The sequence below is a fragment of the Osmia lignaria genome, chromosome 11 (assembly GCF_051020975.1).
Source record: "Osmia lignaria lignaria isolate PbOS001 chromosome 11, iyOsmLign1, whole genome shotgun sequence".
In the NCBI taxonomy this organism is placed as follows: domain Eukaryota; kingdom Metazoa; phylum Arthropoda; class Insecta; order Hymenoptera; family Megachilidae; genus Osmia; species Osmia lignaria.
In genome coordinates this window covers 3,726,089-3,748,050 of record NC_135042.1, presented here as the reverse complement: position 1 = coordinate 3,748,050, position 21,962 = coordinate 3,726,089, and the positions used below count along the sequence as shown (strand labels likewise).

General features: G+C 38.3%; 1 protein-coding gene across 2 annotated transcripts in view; it reads right to left on the bottom strand.

Annotated features, from left to right (window-relative positions):
* Positions 1–21,962, bottom strand: part of Sol1 — a 362,434-nt gene that overhangs the window by 290,438 nt on the left and 50,034 nt on the right. The gene's annotated exons all lie outside the window — the stretch shown is intronic.

The window sequence follows — 21,962 nt, the reverse complement described above, 5'->3', positions numbered from 1 at the left end:
GGGCGTACGGTGTGCACCGTGGTATTTGCAAACGCATTAGATTTAGTGAATAATAGGGGAAACACAATGTGTCTGCCGGCCACGTTGGCCACACATGCTATCGTTGTATGAACAAGTTTGTTTATGTATGTATTATAATGAAATACGAGGATCGAGTCACGCGATTTGCTCCTATCTATTGGACTCAAAAAAAAATTGATTGGAAAATATCGAAATCAGGTTTCTGTAGGGAAAATGGCAATTCGCCAGGTCTTAATTTTGACGATACTGATAATAAAATTGATTTAAAAATAAAATAATATGATTTTCCAAAAATTGTTCATTTTCACGAATGCCTTGAAAATTGCTCTTCCAGCCCATTCAGAACAAAATACCGTTACGCAATTTACTAGAACTGTTTTGTTTCTCTGTTTTTTGTCTTTCCATTCAGTGTCTAGTGTGACCCATTTTAAACAAGAACAAAAAAGCAGCATGCACACAATCTGTGTCTCAAATGCATTGGGAAACTGTTGAAATAGCGGGATTGCAAAAAAAGGGTCACCGGTGACGTCGTTCAGAGTTTACGAGTAGTCTTGAGCGACCAATTCATTTTTCCACGTAAAGAATAGAACGGTTTAAAATTTCATTTGCAATGCGCAACAAGAGAGCTCATTTTACGAACAAGTTTACAAAAGAGAAATATGCTCGATTTTATTAATTCAACCGTGGAAACGTCTCCCTACAGAATCCTCGAAACATATCTACTAGAAAACATTCTACTTAAATATCAATTTCAACATCTTTGCAAACTTCCAGCTTTTTACATAATGAAATGATTATTTTTTATTTAAAAACGAACGCATTACGTGTAATGCTGTAAATTAGAGTTTCAATAAAATTGAAAGTTTCTTTGCTGGAGATAAAAAAAAATATTGTGATGGCTGTAGATTGAACAAAATAACGCCATAGAAACGGCGATTGCATTTTTAAATCTCAATCGGTGCGAACGTTTCTCTAAATAGTGAGATATACTCGTGGAATATTGAAACATGGTTGAGTGTTGCGTCCAATGGGAATGCACCAGCATTGTGTCCGTGTCACACGAATCTGATAACGTTACATTCGCCGCGTTATTTATGGAAAATTTTTGCCGTTTTCCCTACCGAGATTTCGTGATGCACTGCTGAAACGTAATCCCTTTAAATTTCCGAAAAAATACTGGTACCCTCAACTTGAATATTTCATATCCCCCTATCAATTAAACCTCTCTCTCTCTCTCTCTCTCTCATATGAAACAATAGAAAACTACATAGAAAAAGAATAAAACTCAGCGGAAAATTTCTCTGATTTATCCTCCACGAGGAGGAAACAAAACGCGCAACTTGGGGGCTGAAAGAAAAATCCTGGAAATACATATTAATTCCAGGGAACAGCAGGAAGGACGTATAAATACCAAGAAGGTGGGAAACCAAGAACAGGCGAGAACATTGGGATAAAATGGCCTTATGTAGATGTATACGGCTATTTATTCGCACGGTTTGTCTACGTCCGGTGGCGCGATAAAGTATACGTGATAATCTTGCTCGGACGTGAAAGAACGATGGCAGATCGAGTCGCGCGTTACCCAGACAAATAGACGAGGGAAAGCTGAACGACTGCCTCTTTTCTTTCGATAAAGAAGTGACACGAAGGATATTATTTTCAGTCGTGCCGGCGGATCTTTTCACTCTTGAATTTATTCGAATCCTTGGATGGACGTAGGAACGTTTACCATTTCGATACGCCTTCGACGATCTTTTAACACTTTCCACTTTTTGAATTAGAAACACAATGGCCGAGTAATCCCGAGGGAGCTTTTCTGTCCCCCTTTGCAATTTATAATACGATCGATTTTCGTTTCGCTCCGATTGGATCGATTGCAGATGAAACTTAAGGGAAAAAAGAAGCACGAAAGAGACGTTTAAAAGTGGTTGAACGCGATTGAAGAATTTCAGTTGAATTGAAAGTGTCGAAATCTTTTTTTCCAGGCTATGATAAGACACGATTTTATGGATGGTATGGGGAAAACTCGAAGAGAATTTGATGATGTAGCGGTTGAGAAATTGGAGGGGTTCACGCTGGCGAATCATTCTCTTTATGATTATTGCAAATTGAAAAGAAAAGCTTCGATGTTATTAGAAGGGAAATTAAGTTAGCTGTGTACAGTACCGAACGGTGAGCCTCCACTTATTCGACTTTTCGAGTTCCCGCTCCTCCTTCCTCGAAAAGATTTTGAGAATTTTTATTTCCCCTATATTACCACTTTCCTTAGGAAAACTTACTATGCTCAAGACTGTACGATACAGAAAACTTAAATTTAAAATATCTTTAATGAAAATGTAAAAATTTATCAGAGTTCATCTTAATATTTTTATCTATCAACGTTGGTATTAAACAAACGAAAACAATCTTTAATATGAAGACTTACTTGATAAAATATCTTGGAAACTATTCATGGTAGAAACTTTAAATTGATGAATTGTGTGTTACTTTCAAGATTTTCGATAACTTTCTACAGCGAATCTTGGCCAAACTTTTCTTCAACACACCTTAATAGAATTTTCAATATTAGTTTTCATCGATCGAGAGCCAACTAATCTGCTCCTCGTTATTAATGATTGATTTCTAATTGAATTAAAGCATACCAATTTCCCGAACAATATCTATATTATTCCCGAACAATATCGACCACTTTAAAACGCAACTATCGATATTCGAAATTGATTAGGTTTATCAGTATACCGGAAACAGGAGGCACAGTTTCCTAAGCAAAGATTCATTGTGGTAAGTCGAGGTTCGTGTCCGCAAGTATGGTATACGTGGCCCGCTTAGGATAGCTTAGCGCAACTCTATAACGGAGTTGACTATATCAAACGGATTGCGAGCGAATCGAACGGGTAAATAGGTTTGTCGAAGCTCAACGATCCTGTTAACCTATTGTTATCCAATCAGCCTACGTCCAAAGCTTAACCTTTGATCGATTTATTCGCTCCTAAATTTTTTTTCCTATCGGATCATCCTGAAAGTTTTCACAATTTTTGCTATGTCTAGCTCGTTTTTATTGGATTCAGCAATAAAACGAACAATGCGTAATAATATTTTATATTATAAACGCTATAGTAATCGAATACAGCCTGAATGAACGTTTTCATAGCGGCAGGATTAAACTGCTCTTCACAATGTGGGGGAGTTTATTGGCTGATATACTCAATCATGATTTTCATAAATGAAAATTAATTGCGAATTGCCTTCGTTGTGTGTTAAATGAATGATTATGAAAATTCGCCATTTTACATTGAATATTAAGCAGTATTCAAACACAATTATTACAAGAATCGTAGATTTTATTAAATGTGTAATCAACGATATATCAAGTATCAACAAGTTATCGATATCGTATCAATAATCGGTAACAACACCTTTACTGCTCATCCGATTACGTTCACAGATAGGCGAGAGACGTTTTACGATTTTCGGGGATTCGCGCATACACAGAGACGACCGGATATTAGCAAGGTATTGTTAGTTGAAAATTCATACGGTCAGGAGTCGTGGCGATTAACGATTTCGCTACGTTGCACCACGGCTCGATAAATTGCACCGTGAACTGAGCGAATGTTTATGGCTGGATCCACTTATAACAGTAATTCCGTATATGTGTTCGATTCATGCGATCCACTGCTGTTCAATAGTCCCATACGAGCTCTATGCACTTACACCAGACTAGGCACGCGATTGAAAATTTAACAATTTTTTCCAAACATATATTAATATGTAACACCATTAATGACTACATGCATCATTGAAATGTAATAAATGAAAATAAATACCCTAATAATCTAATTATGAGTTTTGGAAATTAGAAAAGTCCTAAAATATTCCACCAGAATTAATACATTTTTTTTTAATTTTTTACAATTGCTAGTTAAGTATTAATTTTCGACGTGTACGAAATGAAAATTTGACATCACTAGTTAATTTCTACCACATTCCGTCATGAAGGATTTTCAAATGGTTTTACAGGATTTGCACCATGTTCAGACTACCCGTTGGTTTTTCTGCTGATCATCTAAGCTTCTTTGCGCGACGACAGTGCCGTGAGAAGGGAAAAAATTTATCATAGAGAATCCTGGTTGAGATAGGTAGACACGGTTAGCCAGGAATAGTTTTCACGCGACGATATACACCAACTAAGCTAAGTGGCAGACGAACGTGCGTTGAATCCACGAAAACGAAAATGTGATCTAACCGTGTGAAATATAAGCGCTATTTGTAAAACAGCGACGATCCTTTCGTTACGACGTTGGATACCAGAGCTACGCTGAATTCCGTGCGGATTTTACGGATCTTCTTTTTATATTAACGATCAGATATCCTTAAACTGTGAAACAACTCTATCCGAAATACTAATCATCGATAAATTAACTATCATGTACTCAAACTAATATTGCAAATCAATTTTGATTTCAGAAATTAAGCTCGCTTCCTTTCAAGAAAAAATAACTACAGCATCTTCTTTAAATAACGATCATTCAATCGTGTATTAAGATATTTTCAAGGAAAATTTAATTGATTCCCATTGTGAAAGTTCAATTATGAAAATTCATAATTGTAATTTATCAATGGTAATGCAAAGAGTATACAAGGATGAAGTTTGTGTGTAAAGGACCATCGATCTTTTCAACCTGAATAAAACGTAGTCTTATTGTTAGTCAATCTTTGTTCCCCGGTTGCCGAGTCAATTCTACCTACTTCGAATTTACACAAGCGGAGTTGTGCAAACAGTCAACATTTAAGTGTCTCTCAGACATCTTCGCAGCTAGGGTGTGAGCTGAATCAATATGTATAAAGAGAGAAATAAAAGGTAACAATTATAGTTCACTGATCTCCGGTTAATATTTCGGTAAATATGTAATTAAACATTTTAACAGTTAAAAATATCGAGTATCGAAATAAAGAAACATTTAGAGAAAATAAAAGGCGACCATCTGTAAGAGTATTGCCAATGAAGGATTTACTATGCTTAAAGGGATATTTTATCTTTGCCATGGAATATTAAGCAGATGATAGTACCAATATCTGTAGATCGTCCAATAAAACGAATCACGTCTCAGCTTTAACGCTCTTCCATGGCTTTATATTGTCTCGTTCAAATACGAATTAGAAGATCGGAATACGTGATAACTCGTACTTTCGCGTTCGCGAACGATCGTTTCTACGATTCCACGTATTTTGCTCAGACCGTTTCCGCTATCTGATCACGTAGCAAAACGAATTCCTTCTACTTCGAGGATCTTCCTCTTAAATAAATGAATTATCCGTTACTCGCTATGTTTGTACGTGAATCAGCGCAATTTTTCAATACAACCCCTTAAATTAGGAATTGACTCGGTTCAAATTTTCGACCCGATTTCAAGCCGAATTCTCGAGTACCCGCGCACCCCTAGTAATAATTGTATGTATTATTAATTTTGTAAGGTAACAGGTGGAAGGTTTAATTGGCATATGAAATCATATTTTGAATAATTACAATAATGATGTACCGTACCGCACACGTCCAATTTAACTATGTCATTTAACGTGTTAAACAACTGTTATATTCAATAAAATTTCGAACGTTTACGCATGGCAATGGAATTTCGTAAAATCGTGTTTACGATTGTACCAATTTTGTCAAATTTCCATCGGGTATCGTTAATGTCGAGCCACGCATCAAGCGGTATATTAATGTGGCTACAATTGATACAGGATTGATCAATTGACATTAAGTATTTCTATACACGTCCACGTTCCATTATTCTAGCTAAATCAAAGGCCATTTAACAGCGAGTATGCATTCGTGTCGAATAACAGAAACGCTAGATTACCTCGTGCATACTGGATGCCCTAGATTTAAATAAACCAAACCGTGTCAACGTGTTCCGTGACCAAAACTAAGAAGCAAAATGTTCTAACATCAAAAAGACGTGAAATTTTCAAACAACCTTCCAACCTTGTGCGATCAATTTACAGAACAATTCAATCGAATAATAAGCATCATGAATAATGTAATGAGATTAATGATTTTAGCAGAACACAGAACAATTATTACGTGTATTCTAGATTACCTTCGTTCCATCGAATATGAAAGCTGGCAAATATTGAATCCTATCCATTGAAAATTACGAACATTCGTAATAACGTGATTCCACAATATTTTCAGTCAAAGTATGAAAAGCGTAATGAAATAGCTTCTAAAGCAACTTTTACGCGTTGTTCCATGGAAAGATATTCAAACTGCTTTGTTCAGCATCGTGAACGGAACGCTTCGTAAAGTGACATTTAAAGTCAATTAAAATATTGAATGCTGCTGGCATTGCTGCGGGCGAATCAATTATGAAATGGTTATGCATCGAAAGAGGGAACGTTCACAATTAAAAGGGAGGAAAAATTATTTCATTAATTATGCAGAATGATTCTCGTCGACACGATTCGCATTTACAACAGTAGTAAACACCGTGTTGTTTGCAATTTTTCATATTTTTATAGCCGTTGAATTACGAATTAACATATATTACCGTTTTTACTCAACATATTAAATATTCTCGTCCACCATGAAAATGACTGGCGCATATTATGAAACGTCTTGTATAATTAATTAGTACTGACAGGTACGCGAAGGGAAATGTTGCATGTTCGTTGGAAATTCGTAGGGATCCTGATCGAATTTTCAAGCGAGCCTCGCGGTCGCGAAACACGTGTCATTATATTGTAAATTACATCCCATTAGGAGTGACATTAACCGCAGCTAGTAGCCGATGTTAATTATACGATTTCCAGGTTAATTTTGTCTCGTATATTCCATATTATAACTTCGTTACAGGGGGAGAGGAGGGTACACGTACACGGCCATACGGCACGTTGCTAACTTACAATTTGCGAAATAATTAGGATTTTACGTTTACCGAACTGGATAATAACCGTACCGTGAGCGTGTGCACCTCTGTCCCATTATCGATGATCGAAACGAACGACTGAGTAAATACGCCCGGGACAAAAACGAACATATTTCACGTATCAAAATTACAATTATGGCTACGTTAATTAAATCGTCGTGTTGTATTGTTGCATTTCTGATTCAAACAATTAATTGAATAATTTTGGTCATTTTTAGTGGGTACGTGTAACAAATGTAGAAATAAATATTTCCCAAAAGACCCAAGTTAAATAAATCACAAAACAGAAAATATACCATGTATTTACAAATAAAGTATTAACACATTTACCCACCAGCAAAAAATACAATACAAGATAGATTTCCTTTTAATTGAAGTGTACAAAACTTTTATTATTATAGATGAATTTGTAATAATCAAAATCCTCACCAGAAACTATCATCTGATTCCCATTAGAATAGCTATTCTCAAAATTCGAATGTCCCATGAAAATTTATCATAGACCAATAAAACGATATTGAACCGTAAAAGGGTTTTCCATGATCGAAGTCGACCAACCAAAGCGTCCGTGAGTTGTAAATGTAATCCCGGGTCAATTAAGTCTCGGGATCGTCGCATCTCGTAACCCAGTCAAACCGGTACCGAGTAGAACGAAAGAAACGGACACCTATGTTGCGCTCTTCAACATAGATCGGGCTACCGTGTATACGGGGACGCTCTTCTAAAAGGGAAACCCCGCGTGTTTCGCTGAATTTCTCTTCGGCAAGTTTTTAGACAGTAGACTGACGAGCCGCTACAGCTATACAGACCAAAAGAAGGAAATACAGGCTTGCTTGTTCGAGTTCGCCAAGAGGAAACGCCTTGGCCTTCTCTATCGTTCTCTCGCTCTTGTATTTCTGTGGGAAACATTGTGTCTCGGAGAAGACCAGCACACCAGGAACCTTGCAACCCAACCGAGTCACTAGCCCGCATTGAAATCGAACTTGCCAGAACTCGGCCAACAGAGAACGTTCGAACTTCGTCGACGAAATCGGGCGATTTTATTATCGACTCGAATCAGTTTACGCTAGCTCGCTTCACCGAGATCCGACCACCTTTACCATTACCGTTCATTTTACCCAAGATAAGACGCGACAAAAGGTTCTTGATTAATCTCAACTCAGAACTGACAATTAGATATAACACTGCTTATAAATATCGGGACTGCTAATCAATTCTGCTAATTAAATAACCTTCACTCTAGACTCTAGTGTCTAGAGGGTGATATCTGGAACAGAGAAATTCTGATTGCTCGATATTATACAGAAATGCCGCTTTTGAAGCATGGAAAACACAATAGACAACTGTATTTCCAGCGTCCGTTATTCGGAAAATATATCTCTAGCAAAGCATTGTATCGCGAGAGAAACGTTCATCGATAATTCCAGGCTAAAGCAAGGTAAACCCGTTTCGACGGCTTGGCTCGCTCGAAAAGCTTTTCCACTCGGCTGTCATAAATTACAGGAATCTTTTTTGGGCCGAATCGAACGAAAAGGTAGCGCCGTTCGCGCGAAATGAAAAAGGGACGAGGGAAAAAACTTTAATTGGAGCGAAAACTCGATGCGTTCCGCCCTTTTCGGATCGTTCAAATCGTTCTGTTCCACCGTGAACCCCGATAGCCTTATCTTTTAGCCGGCCCGAAGAAAGAAGAGGCAACCGATATCGTCGAATGAAAAATTTCGGTCCTTCATTGCTGTCATCCCTCGGCAAACTTCATTCCACCCTTTTCGTTCGAATCAGCTCAAGAGATACTCCATAGAAGAGAACTCTTTAACACTTTGATTGCCGTGTCATTCGCATCTGGGTGATGCGTAAAAGATAATGAAAAATGGGCTATTTTAGAACTGAAGGAAAAAGAAGAATTCTTTTATCGATATTTAATCTGTGCTCTTTAAAATTAATACCCAATTTTACATTTTAAATTGGGAACTTAAAAGCTGTATATATTTTTAGCACTTTTTTATAAGTGCTGTAATTTATCTAACAATGTTTCTAGTGATATTTCAACTTTTTACACTACATTTCAATTGCGAATGTACCATGTCTTCGATAGTGAAAGTGTTACAACGAATCCGGCCAACGTTTGATCAACGAAACGTTGTTGGAACATCAACGAAGGTTTGCGTTCCCGCAGCGGTCGATTTGCGGCTGACTTATTTACTTGTTTACGCGCGGATTCAATGGAGAAAATTCAATTTAACCGAGGGAAACGTTGAAATAAAGGGCCACGACAAAATCTGGCACGAAATCTGTGCTGCGATGCAACAAGCGTCCTTATCGACGCCTTCTGGCATTTCCCGTGGATTCCTTCGTCCCATCGTTACGCCCATGAATCTGTTTATTATTGGAAAACGACGTTTTCCGTTTACCATTTCACGTTCAACGAGTTGTAGAATGTATATACACAAAGTACACTGAATATATTAAACTTTGAAAGTTAATAAAATTTTGATATTTATTCGATGAACGTACATGTATTATGAGAATTTGAAGCAACAAGTTTTCAAACTGGTTGCTTTCACTTGAGAGATGCTATGCAGTAATCGACTTACAAATTCTTTAACAACAGCTTAAAGTATGTCCTGTGGTATACTTCAAACTTTGGCTAAAGAATTCTTTTCTTTTTTATTCACTACATCACATTTCTAAACTTAGATAATTTGAAATATATCATTTTTTAACGTTAACCCTTTCGCTATTGTCACCTTTGCCAAGAAGTGTTTTTGTTTCTAATTTTAATATGAAAGTTTCCATCGTGTGTCTGCTATTTTAAAATGTAAATGCTTTACGTTGGGCGACCATAATCCTCCGTGGTACCCAATAATTATTCCATGGCGAGTGACTATAGTCACCCTTGTAGCGAAAGGGTTAATACATAATTAACACTTCCTAGAGTGTACAATACCAAGTGTATGCAAAATTTAATGTTAAAGTTTAACATTCTCATTGTAACATATTTAAAAATAGCTTCGTCAAATATCAATACTGTGCTTCAAGCGATAAAACAAGTAATTAACGACCGAAAGCTCGTTAATTAATTTTCAATCAATAGCTACTGGTATCAGAACGTATATTGATAGACTTTCAGTGGACGGTGTATTGAAATACATCTAATAATCTGTTTCCTCGTTGACCAGGTTTGATTTTAAAAGGGTTTGACTGGTTTATCTTTCTCTGGAAGAAGGATAAACGGCTGAAACGAAGCTCGGCTATTGATTCGCGAAGAATATATCCTGGCAGCTCGATGGGTGCACAATAAAATATGATATACAAAAGGGAGAATGACCACGACTGCTCCTGAATCCTGCTGGAATCGATTTCATTCGCGTATATCAGATATACACAGACGCAGTGTCTAGTAGTAAATACTTCGTATCGCGAGCGCGACTCTCAGAATCAATATCAAAACGATGACATAAAAGTACCGTAAAACATCATTCATGGCATATCAATTTAAAATTTAAAACCTAACAAAAATGACTACGTAACATACATGCACCTTTTATTAATGTTTTTCATAGAAAATAACCGGCTGTTACAACAGGCTGATAAAGCTTTTAACGTCATCGCAGTTGGAAGTTCGGACAAAAATAGGAAACGGATTGCACTTTTGCCCGCCTTATCCCTATGGATTACTCGATGCTCATATTCGGTGAAAGCACTTCGATGTTAATAAACGTTCACGCCATATCGATAGTGTTGCTCGAGGTTGGAAAAGCTCGATACACGTCGATATAGCTACGTATGGGAAAACTTTTTTACCTGCAATACGATGGCACGAAAGTTTTCCATCGCACTATTATCGTGCTCTCAACGTCAATTACATATTACTATGAATGTCACCGGTAATTAAGTACTCAAATTTTCCTCAACAACCCAATCCAAAACTGGTACCTGAATAGTGCTTGTTGTTTCAAAGTTAAATAAATATTTTTACATTAATATTTTTAATATAAAACGGCTATCCATTATTGATCGCCGTCGATCAATGTTTTTTTAACGAGCAACTTACGTTTCTTTTCTTTCCTTTCGCTGGTCGTTTCGCCCGCACGAATTTCCCCGATTGCAAATAAATTTTCCCTGCAAACAGGGACGGCCGGGGTCAAGAGCCGTCGACGAAATAATGGAACAAAAAGGAGCGTGTAAACGTAGTCGTAGCGTAGGCGAGTGCATTCGTAATAAAAGCAAACGTCAGAACGAGCTTTGTCGGCACGCGGACTACCACGGTGTCCATTATGATTATTGGAAGAGCACGACCCGAAGGAAAGTACGACTGACTAAACGACGAAGCTGCTTTATTTTAACACGCTGAACCAGCTGCGCCTCTATCTGATAATGCTAGCACCGTTGTTCATGATACCGGGCTTAAATAAACGAAGACAACGGTGTACATTTTGTAAACAACCATCGCAACAGCCTGACAATGTTGAAATAAAATATTTGCTTAGGAGTATTTAAAAATAAAAATTCAGGGTGAAAATTCAGAAATAATTTTGACGATTGTGAAAAATTCTTTCAAGGTCCTCGCATCGAGACACGCTCGCGAAACGAACAAACGTCCATAAAAATTAATTCGTCCTTTTGTTCGTACCGGTACCGGCCACGCTTTTCGCGGCTGTAATTACAGTAACGACCAATAGAACGTGCCGGGCATAAACGTCGATCGTTACACGGGATTTTTCTCGGCCTTTCGTCGCCCCTGAAATAAATTTCCTCTTAATTGAGGCAATTAAAATAATTTCGCCTGTGGCCGTTCCCGGCTACGCTTATTGCCCGGTCATGGTAAACACTTTTTGTTCGAACCGTTAGAGGGTTAATGCTTGCCGATAATAAAACGAACGAGGACGATTTAATTTAGAGGAAGCATCGACAAAGCCACGCTCTTCGCTAAGCCGCGATGAACTTTTCGACTTTCACCGTGTGGGATTCCTGCGAGCTACGGAACCAACCCCGAAAATCCTCGAAGCTCGAACGAGAAACTCGTTCGCCGACGAATCGACATCAAAAGGGAACTACAATTATCCGATTTCTCTGTGCAAAATTTTCACGATAATCCGTCTAAGAGCGTTTTCGAATGATCATCATTTTCTATTTAATTTCATTTCGATCTCGATGTAACGGCACAAAAAGCAATTATCAACGCAGTCAATCGTCAGGAACATTGTAGCACGACCGGAGCAACGCTCCCCAATCAGGGCTAACATGCTAGGATGAGGTCAGCGATGTCAGTTGCCTGTAAACATGTTGTTTAGCTAGCCGCATGCTCGCGTACCAACAGATCCTCGTCTGGGTGTGAACGCGTTTTCCGTGGAAAATAGACGATGCAAAAGCTCACGCAACGATATAAAAAGCCTCCGGCTACCTTGTAAACATTCATGCCGGCTAATCACTGTCCCCATCAAGCACGTTACACGTGTAACGATTTTCACTTCGCTTATTCCAACATTCCCTTTTCGTTTCAATTTGTATCTACAACGAAAGATCCTTGCTATATTTACGATCGAAATTATGTGTATTGTTAAAAACTATAATTTCCGTTTACAACTTCCGAGCAAACAGGTTTACGAGTCTATCTCGAGCAACAAACTTTCGTGAAAGTTTTATCATCGTGCTGGGAAAGTATTGATCGATTATCCGGAGTGTTCCGAGTTCTCGAAGAAGAAGCGCTAAACCATCAGAAAATTAATTTTCATCCGCATAAAATTTCAAGATAAAATTATCTCCTGAGAAAGAATAAACCAAGAAAGAATTAAATAAAACAAACAACAATTAAATTTCGTTACAAAATAAAACCATAGAATAGAATGATACTTTCGTTCCATAAAAATGTCTAAAGGAATGAAAACCGAACTGATTTACGAGAAAAAAAAGTGAAATACATTGATCGTTGTTTGAAAGGTAACGAGCCGGTTTACAAAAGTTTCGATGGAAAAAGAACAGCCTATTCGTATCTGGAAAAAGTGGCAGCAATAACGTCACATATTTTGTCATCGATGAAATACACAGTCCAGCCAAAAATGGCAGGATGCCAAGTGGGTGGTGTTAGTGGGATTTGTGGCTTGAGCCCAACGCCAAATACATTGTCCTGCAAAAACGGTTGATTTATTATGACCACTGGTCCAGGATGCACGATTTTGCCGGACCCCGTACAATCGAGTTCAGTTTGATAATTTGCCTGCTCCTCGTGGTCGTAATATCTTCCTACCATGGAAAGCAATCGGGACCAACTATTAACTTAAACGAAAACTTTTACAGATTTTATCTAAACGGTGGACCGTGTGAAGAAATATTTTCAAGATTAAACTGAATTCCTAACGTCCAAGTTTGTCCTAACTTCCAATCTGAAAATCTGCATATCAAAATGATAGAAACGCTCTTGATTGTTTCCAATTCCTGCCAAGAATATTAATCGACTGGTGAAATTGTAACAGGGTGGGAAAATCAGAAGGGAGCCTCGTTAAAGTAATCTGTGGAATTTTGAATCAAAGAACAATCATTTTGGAAGATAACCGGAAGCTCCAACTCCTATATCTTTCACGTCATTTGCATAATGGATCTAACCAAGCTGATCCATTAAGAACAAACTTTAGTATAAACGATCGGTCGTCGTGACGGGTGCAGAATAACCCGGTCCACTTGCCAAGACTCGAAAGCAGCATCTTTGTTGCTTCTTGCTCTGCTCCTCTGGGTTCGTCGTCGATATTACCGTCAAACGATTCCAAAGTATTCAAGGCCAGTCTCTCTATATCTATCGATACAGACATATCGGGGATGATTTATGATCAGAACGGTCCAGGCAAAAGTGCTGGCCACAATCGATCTATCTCGAGTTCGGCGCACGATACCCTTTCTATACGTTCGAGAATCTGGCGTCTACTATGTCATTCAAAGCTCTCCTCTAACCACTTCTTCCCTTACGTTTCCACGTTGAATATTCCGTGACACGATGCATCGATTCATCGACATTTTTCCTTTTTTTTTTCGCCTGCTTTCTGGTTGCTCATCGACCAACCCAACCGTTGATATTGAATTATAGCCGACCATAAATGATTTTTCGTTGGAAGAAAATGTATGAGAGGTCTGCATGCCAAATGGTAGCAGTCTACGCTTGATCGATTTTCAATATCCTTAAATTTATGTGGATTTTGTATTGAAATATAAAGTGTGCTGTTAGAAAGCATTTGAGATGGTTCGAACAGATAATACCGTTTAGGATATGGCGATATCAAATGGCGAATTTTTGAACGTTGTAAGTTTGATATAAGCAACCAATATTCGTACAGACAATCGATAAATTATTATTTCTATCTTCAATATTATTAGAAATTTATAACTTGAATTTGCACGAAAATCGAACATGCTCTCAATCGATTTCCTATAAAACGTTTCCTTTTCTTACAGTTCCGGTGGATCTTGAATTTCCCATCGTAGACAAGAGCTATCGCGATGTTTTCCTCGGGAAGGTATATTAATTACCGTGATCCATGCACCCATGACAATAAATTACAACGACATTGCTCTGGATCAATGGTTTCCAAACGAGCGAGCGCACTCCTTGAGAAGAACCGGAACATCGTGAAAGAATCGCGGCGCATAAATCTTCCCTCGCTGGATCCGTGAATTTTCTATCAGCACGAAAATTCTTTCCCTGTTAGATCCTTTATTAGAGCCTTCAGGCGATGACGAGGGAAAAGCCATGACTGCAGGCTATCCTTCTTTTTCTTTTTCTTTTTTTCTTTCGAAAAGGTCGAAAATAATGCACGATGTTGCGAAAGTTTTCGCGAAAAGTTCGTGTCTAACGAGGAGAAATTTAATTGTGCCATATCCGACTTTTCTTCGCACTCGTCAGGATCAATAATTCTTTCCACGTGTTAAACGTTCTGTTATGGGGTAGCAAAAACCGATGCACCTTTCTCATTTATTTCTATCCACTTTTTTAATAAGTCATCTCAAGAGTAATTAGTTCCTCGATAATAACTTTTGATATATAAAATCTTGAAGGAAAGATTAGTTTTAGTAATCATCAATTATGTGAGTTGTGACTGAATGAAGTGATTATCACTTTACAGTAATTATTAATTCTTTATCAAGTAGAAAAATTAATAACGGTATGGGGATATGGTTGTCGATCGCGATAATTAACAATGTACCAGCTTAACAAGCGTTTCAATCTTTCCATTCAAAGGGTTAATCGTCGCGGCAATTAAGTGCACACCTCTTACAGTTATATTAGCACGTTCGGTGAACCGTACTGTTAAGTTATTTCGAATGGAATTAGCATCGTGGTAGAATGGATAAAGAGATTCGAACCTTTAAGTGTCTTCCCTTCTACCCTTCTCTTTTCTGTCATCTATCGTTGCTATAACTAGACGGAAAATTGTGTATACCGTGTCCTCCTCCTGAGAGGCTACCATTACTCGACGATGGTTTCATGGGCATGCTTCGTACGTGCTTGGTCTTGACACCGGTGACATAGTGCAAGGAAATTTCACACCTTCGTAACGTGACCGGGCAAATCTAGTTCTGTCTGCGTACGGGTACGCGTATATATCTCGGCTTATGCGCCATGTCTAACGTGTCGTTCGTATCTCCCTTTGAGCTAAGTTAACAGCACGCAAAGGAAAGGTATCAATATGTACACACAGGCTATTGGATTCGCGTGAAAATTTCGTTTTACTCGAGGAACGTTGCGCATCTTTGCATTGTGGAAACGTTCCAGCTTGGTTATAAATATTGAGCGAAGGATACGAAAGTGATAAAAATTGATATGGATTTGAAAAAATTTATACACTACCCTTTAATTGAAATATAATAATTCATTGCACCTGATTGTATTAAGGAATAATTGAAATGAAAAGAGATGAAAATAAAAGTACAAGCTTCTTATAAAAAGAAAGGCCATTACAGGAAATTATTAATTGCATCGACAAATGCGTAATTCCCAAAGGAAAAAAGGTACTCTAGTTCTCCATCTCACCTTTGACATTTCCTCACTGACATTTGCATGCTTCCTTTTTCCCTTTCCTCGACAAGCATCTACCTAAATTCACTTGAAACGAACGAAAGTTTCCTCGCGAAGCAGTCGCGATTCTTTACAAACACGGAAGTCGAAATAACGTGGAAAATAAACTTCGCGGCAGTTTCTGCCTGGTGTTATTCCATTTTTACGCTTTTGGAAATATTTATTACCCCGCGAATTATTCGTGACCACTTTCGACCCTTTTATACCCACGTTTTCTCTCGTTTACGTAAACGCCAGCGTTTTCATGCAATTCTACCCGAAACTGGTTAAGATCTACATAGGTAGCAAGCTTTGTCACTGCATAACGGGTTATTTATTGTTGAAACCTAGTTTAGTTGTAAATTTCTACACTTTGTTACACGCGTAATTTGTTGAAATAATAGAACTGGATATATTTTTGTTGTTTCATAAAGAAACAAAAATTTAAAAGAAAACACAGAACGCTAACTTTTTCAATTTTAAATTGCCTGCCAACGTGATTGGATACTACTTCTTACAACTTCTATTCTTTCCAGTTTCGTTCAATTTTCATTAGACGAAGAAGCTGCGCGAGTAAGAGATTGTATTGGAAGACGTCTCTAACTTTGAAGAGCCAAAGCAACGAGAGATATTACAAAAAAAAAGGATAAACTGGAGTTTCAGAGAAACCCGTGCCATCGATATCGTCTTCTTTCATTTTTCTCTGTGTGTGACAAAACCAGAGATGTCATTTACACCAGCCATCTAATAACAAAACTTCAATAAAGTGTGCAGAAAATTCGGGTACTCGAACCTTGGGTCGAATTCGGCTGGGATCCCGAAAGTTTCTCCCTAATAATTAATAAACAATCTCTTTAAAATTCTGCTGAATTTTGCTCTTCCACTAGTAGTATATCAACATCAAAATTTCACGGAATTAATAGCAATCCCATTATTTCAGGATTATCGTCGTTTGAAAGATTATGCTAAGCTCTTATTCGGCTAAATTCAAGCGATTATTTGCGACCCTCCAGCTAAAGCCCAAATATTACACGGAATATACGTCGCAAAGACATAAAGTAAACCCATAACAGACAGGCTATTCTTGCCAGTAATGGCCAGATTTTCCAGAAATCTTTTATGATTCCATGAAATTTTCAACGATCTTCTAAAAACTCGCAACACATAGCGAAGAGATCGTACCGCTACCTCACAGTCACTGTAACAATGACGGACAATAAAGAACCGCTCCTTTATATTCGTGAATTCGTAACAGTGTCCGAGTTCGGCAGTATAAACAAAACGGTCCGATTTTCTCGTAATTTTCCCAGACCTCGTTGCAGAAAACTCACGAGCACGTTCGCCGTCGCGAAGCTTCGTAAAACACAACGCTTTGTCGTTAAAGAAACGTACATACACCTGGTAGCTTTAACTCCCCGTGTTCTACCAGCTACCAACTTAAGTTCGACAATCAAAGGAATTTTTTCGCGAGTGCAGAAGAAACGAGCACTATCGTCGCAGCGAAAACTCGGACGGAAAAACGAAAACAACTGTTTAACACTTGGCATCGATGAAGAGCGAGTAAGGCATTGAAAATAAGGATTTTGAAAATTCCTGCCTCCCCAATATCGTCATTTTCCCTATGAATTAATTTCTAATTAGATATAAATGACAGAGTTCTTAATGATACGAGTGTTGGATTTCTATCGAAATTCAAGTGTCATCCCCTATGTGTAATAATAACCAAAAAAAGTATGGTAACTGCAGAAATTTAAGAACCATTATTGATCGGTTCGAATAAATTGCTCGTTCCATTCAGTAGCAGTAAATATCGTGACTATCGAGACGATGAAACGCTTTTTTTTTTATTTTCTTTCTGGCCCCAACTGAACGGATACTCGCGCCTCCGCCCCGTGTTCTCTCCCTTTCAACGCGGTTCACTTTTATCGACTGGCCATTTTGCAAATAACACGTTCCACGGCTGACTATTGGCGGAGTTATAATGTCTAAGTAACCGCCGGAAATCACGGAAGCTTTATTGAACCCGTTGGACTATCTGTGCCGTGGATTAGGACGGGTCAAAGGGAAGGTTTTAATTTCCTTTCCTCCGTCCTTTTCCACTGTGATCCAGTTAAGTCCTCTTCCATTCGCTCGAGGCTGTTCGTTCCTTTTTAAAATTCTCTACGTTTATAGGCGAACTGAAGCTCTGATGATAAAATGATTTCAAAGCTGTATACATGATTTCTGTTATATATTTGGAATATTTTTGTTTTTAATTAACATATCAATTATGCAATCACAGTCAGGTGTACATGTACCTACTGTATTTTTCTGTCATTTTCATTCGTAGAATAATCACCACTGGAGATGCAATTTATAAAATAACGTTTGAACCAGTAAAACACATGCATAAAAATAAATGAACCAGAATTTACATTTTATCATTTCAATAAAATTTTCTCAATAATTGTTATTTAAAAAAAAAACACACAATGGAACCAATAAGCGAATCAATGAATTATTGAAAATTCTGTTACATTGGCTTAATTAACACACGATATCAAAAGGAGGATCTGCATCAGTATCTATTTTTAATAAGCAATAACGCTTTAAAAGGAACAAGCCTCTAAATTATAGCATCACCGGGTTAATTTGCAACTTGGACAGTGAGATCGATACATGAAGCATGACGAGCATGGTTTTCGTAGTTTCCCGATATTGCCACACACAGACTTATGAACGTAATTGCGCGACCCATCTTCGCATGCAAGACGGTTCTAACACATTCTCAAAGTATCGAATCCCTTGGCGACACTGTCAAACAACATAACTTCGGTCACTCGTTTGGACACTGTTCTTGCCTACACTAAAGGAAATTGACGTGGACGTATTATGACCTAATTGGAAGCATTAATTGCCAGTCACGTTCAAACTTTGCCTCTGTCTCTGCTAATACTTTAACGACCCCGAGCTACGTAGAATTTGATGCGTCTTGTTATACCTAAACAACGTCTAATGTCGGAATTATATTTAGGAGGTTCCATTAAAATAATTAATTAGACTATACAGAAATAGCCGATCCAAATGTATTAACGGAGTATCGCACAACGTCAGGGTTCAACGTCTTTACAGACAGTTGATTCTTCATCGCGAAACGTTTTACTGGCTGACTTTTAACATCTCACGATACACTCGTTGCGCCCGTATAACTCAAGCTTGAACCGAAATTTACGCCAGTGTGGTAGCTTTATTTATCGAGCGTTTGAAGCCGAGCGCAGAAGTACAGCGTCGACCAGCGAGAGGGTTTATGACTTCTTCTCGGCTGCACCAGCCTTTTGGATTGCCAAGAAAACGTACACCCCTGCTGCCGGTAGTTCCGTGTTGCAGCACGTGCGATCATCGTAAATGCACGCGGTTACAAGCGTTTTGAGGCATGCATACCGAATCGAATCGCGCTGCGACGCATTGACACGTATTTGATATACGTGTTCGCCGATGCTGATCCATCTATAAATTTTCACAATACTTCCCGACCTCGAATCTCACAGATTTTCGTGCAAAAATTTCTCTCCGTTCCGACTTGTATACATTCAAAGAATATACAATACGTGTCAAAAATAAAATTCTATTTAACGACATTGCAATTATTTTTCATAAACCTGAAATGATAAATCTACTTTTCGCTATACGAAACGACGAAAGAGAATGAAATGAAATGCAACGAAAATTCGTAAAATAGGGGTGGCAATTAATTTCATAAAGTATCGAAAACGGAATTTCCTGGTCTGACCGCGAATTAAACAGCCGATACCTCGCCACTCTAATTAAAATATTATTATAAAACAGAAGCAACGAGATTGAGCCAATATATCGTGGGCCCAGCTGCGAGTCCGGTAACGATCACCTACCAAAGGCGCACCGTGACGCTATTAGTTCACAAACACCGTTTATCTTCAACGTGTTCAACTACCAATGTACCTAATTCATACGAGATATTCAAAGTGAACCGACACAGATTCGTTTGACAAGCAGGGAAAATTGTTCGACGATTAAATATTATAGTAATAATATACCAATGGAACAAATGGAAATGTAAAATTGCAAAACTAAATGGCCATTTTCAGTAAACGCGTTACCATTTGTACTTTCACTGTATCAACAATTCATCACGGTTGCCAAAAAATGACAACTACTTTCCATCGATGGTAACAATTTACCGAGCCCTTTTATTTTCCCTCTTGCCGAAACGTTTAATCCAATTCCTACATGGAAATGATCGCCAACGAGCCTCTCTGATCACTATATACAGTATAGCCTCGATAACCTGAGCCAATTCGATCGCATTATGTAACATTTTGCCCGTCTGCATGTTTATAACAGCAAAGCTGCAACGTAGGCAGAAAAGCGACTAGGAAATTCGCTCAACGATGAACGGGGTCGGGAGGGAAACTCGGCTAGGCAAAACACAGGAAAACATCACGTTTTTCCATTGGATTCGTTACAAAAGCATTCGTCGTTTGTATTTGCATTTAATGAAGAATACCGATAGCGAACGTGGAGATAATGAAACGCGTACAAAAATGGCCGTACCGACACGGGAAATCAATTTCCAAGGCGGGGGTGGAGACGATCGAAGAACTTCCTGCTACGAGTGGGGCACGCTTGTAAATGCACTCCATCGCGAGTGCTAGTCCTCGTGAATGGTAACTCTTGTCACGTACGGATGGTTCAAACTAGCGACGAATAAATCATTGCCCGTGAAAAAATATCTGGAGACCCCTGATGTCCTTCCTTCTCGGTGAGAAGGAACTTTTTGAATTGAAAGTCGCGACCGTATGCAATCCCTTGGTAAAAGGCGTTATTCGACGTTTTAGAAATCATTTTTCACCACGACCCAACGACCACCGGACGAAGATAAATCTTCGACGAAGGACACGGATAGGGAACGGTGAAAAATCGATCAACTTTCTAATTAGTTCTCCACTCGGTCGCAGTTAATCATCGGTTTGACCGTCTTTAATTGCGGACGCCTGTTCGCCGCGCGAAAACTTTATCACGAACGCTTACGAGTATCGTCAAAATCATGAGTATCGCAACACCTCCGGGGAAAAATTACCAGAGATTTATGATGGGTTAGCCGCGGTAAGCGAGAGATCCTGAAGCGGTGGGCCTTCAAATGTTTCTATACTGAGCGATTCAGAAATAGTATAATAAATTAATTTCCTCTGTGAAATTGTAATATTATTTCATATTAAGACGAATTTGCAGCTCAATATTTTTAGATAAAAATATTGCTTTTGTAAAATATGATGGGACTTTAAATGGGATATTAGTGGAACTTTACTTTGGGCCGCAGACGATTATTGATTTTTCTTTTTATATTTGAAAAATAATCGATAAATCTCCTCGTCAAATGCGAATAATTTCGTGTGCCCCGAAGTAAAGTTCAGCTTAAAATGATATTCCAGCTATTAAATTGCACTGGAATTGATAGTTTCAAGTGGCTGATCGAATATTCAATTTGCGTATCATGTTGTTCTGCCGATTAATAGCGGAACGATTTGTTTGGTACGAACCATTTTCGAACAACAACGTGGTTGCTTAGAGATGGGCTAATACACGCGCGTAATTGCTTTCGAATCAGCAATACATACATCGATTAACGTCAATGTAAGCGATATTTAAGCTAATTGCTGGAGCAACCGTGGCGAATTTCCGAGCATCATTCTTCCATTGTGCAGTTAGGATAAAGCGATTAAACAGTTGGCACGATCAATCCAGATTACTCGGCTGTCGGTGTTATCGATGCGCAACGACGTAAAGTGGGATAATATAGAGTCTAAAATCGCGGACGCCATTGTGTCTGACCTTACTACTCGGCTATGTAAATTACACGCCTCGACACGTGCCGCTAATGGCTGATTTCTGCCCTTATTCCTTTGTATCTTTCGCGAAATTAACAAAGTAAAGCTTTCAAAGAAAAGCAACGT